This window comes from Chrysochloris asiatica, unplaced genomic scaffold (genome assembly GCF_000296735.1).
Source record: "Chrysochloris asiatica unplaced genomic scaffold, ChrAsi1.0 scaffold00125, whole genome shotgun sequence".
Taxonomy (NCBI): Eukaryota; Metazoa; Chordata; class Mammalia; order Afrosoricida; family Chrysochloridae; genus Chrysochloris; species Chrysochloris asiatica.
In genome coordinates, this window is record NW_006408643.1 from 1,877,790 (window position 1) to 1,884,186 (window position 6,397).

At 40.7% G+C, this 6,397-nt stretch overlaps 1 pseudogene; it reads left to right on the top strand.

The window, feature by feature from the left end:
• LOC102815484 overlaps positions 1-2,757 on the top strand; it is a 5,095-nt pseudogene extending 2,338 nt beyond the window's left edge.
• Positions 2,758-6,397: the final 3,640 nt, after the last annotated feature.

The following is a 6,397-nucleotide window of genomic DNA, read 5'->3' on the forward strand; positions in this document are numbered from 1 at the left end:
TGTTGGTTACCAGTGTGGGAGGATGTTGGGGGACTTGGGGGAGGTGGAGGGTGGCGACAGTAGAGAACAGAGTAGGGCCTGACACATCATAGTTCAGGTGTTGGGGAGGGCAATACACAAGAAGGGGGAGGGGGTGGAAGAACAAGGTAGATAAAGGAACACTGAGACAGGTTTGCATGGGCTAAATGAGACAGAAGTACATAGTGATGCATGCTCAACCTTGGAACAACAGGGCTCTGTGATACAGGGATCAAGGCATAGCTTGAAGAGGGACAATAATACTAAGATGCTTGACTGTCTTGTGTATATTGGTTTCCCTTGCCTACTATTGTAAAATAGACACTTGAGTGGGATAGAAAGGAATGTTGGGAAACATGATTACAGAAAGGTTGTGAGCCCATCTTCAGCCTGTAACTGATGGGAATACCTAAAAGGGGTTCTAGAACTTGCCCAGTGAAATAGGCCTCTTGCTAAGACTTTGCAGTGTATAGGACCTTAGGTGGAATCCCAAGCCTCATCCAGAAACTTCTGAGGTGGGACATTCCCACTAACAAGGACAAGCTGACCAGTCTGGGACAGCTGGAGCAACAGAAGATACATCTTCAAAGAAAGATCATCAGGAAAAGCCCAATATAAAAATGGCAGTATGACTGGCTGCTACAAGAATAAAGCAAGTTGTTCACTGGGAAGCCATCAAGGCAAGCAATCAAGTCCCTTCAGGACAAACCCCCTCTAAGACTGAAAGTCAAAGGGAACACATGACCAGGCATGTAAACTTGTTGGTGACCACATTGGTTTACTGGTGAGTGGAAGAGGCGGAAAGGTGGCAATGAAGAAATGGGCTGAGTTCAACCACAGTCCATTGACTCCCGTTGACCTTGAGATAAGAGAGAGAAGAGGAAGGGCTGGTTGGTTCAAAGTATGGTGAAACCTGGGGACACCTGAACCTATGGACAGGGGTATAGCCACAGAGGTCTAGAGCTGAGAGTTCAGCATCCAGCTGAACTGAGGGGAGGTGCACAAGAACACCCAAAGTTGCAGATACTACCCATTTGACCTAGCCTTGATGGCTTGATAATCAGAACTCGACTAGAGGAAGATTACAAAAAAATAAAAACAAAAACAATTTTTGATAAAGTAAACAAGGGTAAATTGCTACAATTTGATGAACTTGACCTGTACTTATGGAGGTTGTTGTTGTTGTTGTTATGTGCCGTCGAGTCGGCTCCGACTCATAGCGACCCTGTACAGGGTTTCCGAGGGTGTCATCTTTCTCCCGCAGAGCAGCTGGTAGTTTCGAACCGCTGACCTTAAGGTTTGCAGCCCGATTCGTAACCACTATGCTACCAGAGCTCCTTACTTATGGAGGTAGTAACTCTAAATATCAACAGAGAGTAAAGGACTCTGCATATCAAGTATCAATGCTATCCCCTCTGTACACAGGGTAGATAGGGACAGGCAACACAGACATGGGCTATCTAAAATGAGGGGGCAAAAAAGGCACAAAGTGACTAGCTTACAAGGTTTCAAGGGGGAGTTTAGTTTAATAGTGTGTGAGAAGAAGAATCCACACTGAATAATTTTCATCTTGTCTAGATGGGTCTGGTGAAAAGAGATGGGGATAAGATTCTTATGATTCAATAGTGAATAATTTTATCCTGACTAATTGCGGCTGTCACAATTGTAAAGGTAGAAGTTTTGTAACAAAAATGGGGCAGCAGTTAATCTTACAGTCCAGAAACAGAGGACCCTAGGACCATCAAGGGAGAAGAGCACAAGCAGAATACAGGACCTTATCCAGAGAAGTAGCGATGCCTGAGATGGAGGCAGAGATGGGGACATGGAGAGAAGGAGCAGCTGAGGACTCTAGATTCATGGGAAGAGAGGGACTAAGAGCTGGCAGCTAGGAGGCAGACTTGCAGAATGTGCCCTTTGGTGGTGTAAATTATTATATATGCCTGAGTGTTGTTGTTGTTGTTGTTGTTTTAAAAAGAGGTAAAGTGAATAGGGAGAAATCCTGTTAACTGATGGTAAATGGAGGGGATTATAATCATTGTAATGAAAAAATATGTATGATTTGTTTAATGCAAAAGTGATGATCTGCCCTGTAAACGTTCCTCAATCCACAATAAAAAACTTAAATAAAAAACAAAACCAGAAATGATCAGGCTTATAGGTTGGAGAGAGGCTGCTGGAAGCCCTAAGACTGTGATCCTTAGTCATTCTTCAGGCCAAGGAATTACCTCACACCCATAAGTCAATTTCCAGCCAAACAATAGACTTATAAAGGAAATAATAACAGTAGGGAGATCACACACCTTAGAAGAATCAAACATTTGAGATCAAAAGGGCAGTATTCATCCAAGGATAAAGATAAGAAGGGTTAGAAAAGCAGTGAGTATTGAAGCAGGAAACAGGGAGGAAGTGGGATAAGTTATGTTGCATTGCGTGGATTGCAATCAATGGCATGAAACAAAATGCAATTGAATTGTAGAATGGAAAGCTAAATTACTCTGCAAGCCTCCACCCAATTCACAATAAAAGTCTAAAAAAGAATGCATGACTATAGTGGAAATTTCCCAGTTTTTGAAACTCACTTCTATTACAGGTCATCAGTGGCATGTTGTGTTCTTAACTGGTGAAGGACTGTGCTAAGGACTTGAATGGATGATGTCACGACTTGAGATGAGATATTTTCTATTGACCTCTTCTTATAGACATTGTATAAATGAAGTGTTTGTTGTACTTTATACCTGAAAGCTGCAAAGATGAATGGTTCACATATATTTACAATAAACTGATTTAAACTTTTTCTGTAAGAAGGAAAATCAAGACCATTTATTTGAAAACACAAGTGAAGCCTCATCTTCCAATTTGCTTTTTCATTAGTTCTTGCCAGAGTAAAGTCTTAAAGCTGTGATTGAGTTTTCCTTAATGAATCCTCTCAGGACATTGTATAGCCTGTGGTAAGTAATGAGGGAGAGGAAGACATTTTCATCTTTGAGAACTGTGCTCAGTGTAGCCCTCCCTGTTTAATGTAGTTCTTTTCTTGTTCCGTTAAGTCAACGTACAAATCAGCACAGTCAGTTTCCAATGTTAAAAATGTTATCTTACTATTGAAAAGTATTTCATGTAAGGTTGTGTATGTATTGTGTATATACCTCATAGTTAAATTAGTGGTTTTGACTTATGTTCTAAAGAAAAATGAGTAACATAAAAATTGATACCCTTAATTATAACCATAATGGCATGAGTACTGGCATTGGTGTTAAATGTCATTTTGTACTTTTACCTTCAGGTTCTCTGTACTGTACTAACCAATCTCCACAATCATTGAGCTGCTTTAAAAGAAAAGTAGAGGAAGACAGCTTGACCCTTTGTACATGTTTTCTTGTTGATCAAATAACAAACAAACATGTAATACAACTGAGTGGGATATCTATCAAGTCCTTTGCTTAGTATTAAATTATATTTCAAGCAGAAAAAGAGAGAGAGAGAGAGAGGAAGAAATGGAACGTATAAAGATCAGTATCCTAGGCATTTGTGAGCTGAAATGGACTGGTATTGGCCATTTTGAATCAGATGATCACATGGTCTACTATGCCAAGAATGACAAATTGAAGAGAAATGGAATCGCATCCATTGACAAAAAGAGCATTGCATTTTAACATCAACCTAGAAGTACAATGCTTTCTATGGCAGCATAATATCCATATGCCTACAAGGAAAACCAGTTAATACCACTATTATTCCAATTTACCCACCAACCACTATAGCCAGTGATGATGAAATTGAATTATACCAATTCCTTCCATCTGAAATTGATCACACATGCAATCAAGATGTATTGATAATTACTGGAGATCCCAATGCAAAGGTTGGAAACAAAAAGAAAGAGTCAGTAGTTGGAAAATATGGCCTTGGTGATAGAAATGATACTGGAGCTCACATGATAAAAATTTTACAAGATCAATGACATCTTCATTACAAATTAAAAACAAACAAACACATAAAAGGTGATTAAACACGTGGACCTCATCAGATGAAATATGCAGGAATCAAATTGTCTACATTTGTGGGAAGAGATGGTGGAAAAGTTCAATATCATCAACTAAAATAAGGTCAGGGGCTGAGTGTGGGAACTGACCATATATCAGTTCAGGCTGAAGCTGAAGAAAATTAAAGCAGTTCCACAAGAGCCAAAATATAACCTTGAGCATATCCCACCAGAATTTAGAGACCATCTCAAGAACAAATTTGATGCATTCAACACTAATGACCAAAGTCCAGAAGAGTTGTAGGATGACCTCAAGAATAGATAGCATGCAGGTCTAGTCATATGCAGAATGATGGCAACTTGTTTTCTGACACATGTGAAAACAAAAATTAAAGTTCATTTAAAAAGAAGAGAAAGAGTACATACAGGAAGAAAGCAAAAGGGCATTAAAAAGACAGGAAAGAAATAAAAGTACAAAATGAATGTCAGGAGACACCCTGAAACTTGCTTTTCAGTGTCGACTTGCTAAAACAAATGAAAGAAATATGGAAGTAGAAGAGCTGAACAGAAAATTTCAGAGGACAGCATAAGAAGAAGTCAAGTATCATAATGAAATGTGTAAGACCTGGATTTAGAAAACCAAAAGGGAAGAACACACTCAGCATTTCTCAGGCTAAAAGAACTCAAGAAAAATTTAAGCCTCAACTTGCAATACTGAAGAAATCCAGGGGCAAAACATCGAATGATACAGAAAGCATCAAATAAAAATGGAGCTTCAACGTGCCCAACGAAGGAGGCTTCCTGTGGAGCCTCTGCATTATATAATACCATAGGTGGAATCCTGAACCTCATCCAGAATCTTCTGAGGTGGGAAATTTCCACTTGAAAGACAAGTAGACCACCCTGGAGTGGCTAGAAGAACAGAAGGTAATTCTTGAAAGAAAGACCAAAAGGAAAAATATAAAACAATAATGACTGTCCGACTGACTACTACAAGAACAAGCAAGTTGCTCGCCTAGGAGACATCGTGGCAAGTGACCAGGTCCCCTTAGGGAAAACCCCCTTCCAAGACTAAGACTAACTCAGTGGGAATACATGAGCAGACATGCACTCTGTCTGGTGACCACGTTGGGCACAGATAAGAGGAAGTGAGGGGAAAACAGCAGTGAAGCTGGGAACTAAGGCCTACAGTGTTCCATAGACTCCTGTGAACCTGGGTGAAGACCTGGTTATCCAGCAGTGTGACAAGACCTGGGGATTCCTGGGTCCAGAGTCAGTGACACAGCCACAGAGGACTAGAGTGGAGAGTGAAGCGTCCAGCTGATGCATATGTTCTGGTGCATATGAGAGGGCATATGCACCAGAACACCCACACTTGCAGATAATATCCACTTGACCTGGCTTTGATGGCTGGATGATCAGAACTCAACCAGAAGAAGAAAGAAGAGGAAAAAAAGAGTAATCTGATAAAATTTGATGAATTTGACCCACACCTATGGATGCAGTAGCTCAAAAGAGGGAACAAATCCATATAGCGAGGATCATTCCCACCCCCTCGCTACACAGGGTAGACAGGGACGGGCAACTTGGACATTGGCTACCCAAAATGGGGGGGCTACAAAGGCAAAAAGTGACTGGCTTACAAGCTTTCAAGAAGGAGCCTAGATCCAGAGGGCACGGAGGAAGGTAGACTCTCCACTGAGTAGTATCCAATCTGTCTGGGCGGGGCTGATGAAAGGAGATGGGGATGGTACTCACGTGGCACAATAGTGAATAATTGCTATCAGGACTGACTGTGGGGGTTGGAAATGTAAAGGTAGACATTTTGTAGTAAAAGGAGGGGAATGGTTGACTTTGCAGTGTAGGAGTAGAGGTCCCTAGGACCATCAAGGAAGAAGAGCAGAATGTGGGACCCTACTCAGAGAAGCAGTGACACCAGAGATGGAGGCAGAGATATAAGGTCACTATGAGTTGGTACCAACTCGTTGGCACCTGACAACAACAACATATTATTTTTTTTTGCCCTTTTAGGGTGGGTTCTTTTTCTTAATCTTTTACAATAATGGTCCTATGCAGTATTTCTCCTTTTGTGACTGATTAATTTCACTCAGCTTAATGTCATCAAGGTTCATCCATTTTAAAGAGATCTTTTGCAGCATTATTACTTAATGTAAGATGTTGTTTGATTTCCTGAATGTTGCTTCCATGAGTGTTGATTGTAGATCCAGGCAAAATAAAGTCTTTGCTAGCTCCAACCATCTCTCTGTTTATCATGATGTTATTTTCAATCCAATTGTGAGAATCTTTTTTTTCTTCACATTGAGGCTGTAGTCTTTGATACTGAAGGCTGTGGTCTTTGATCTCCATCTTTGCTTTTAGATGCAGTCCAGTCAGACCCGA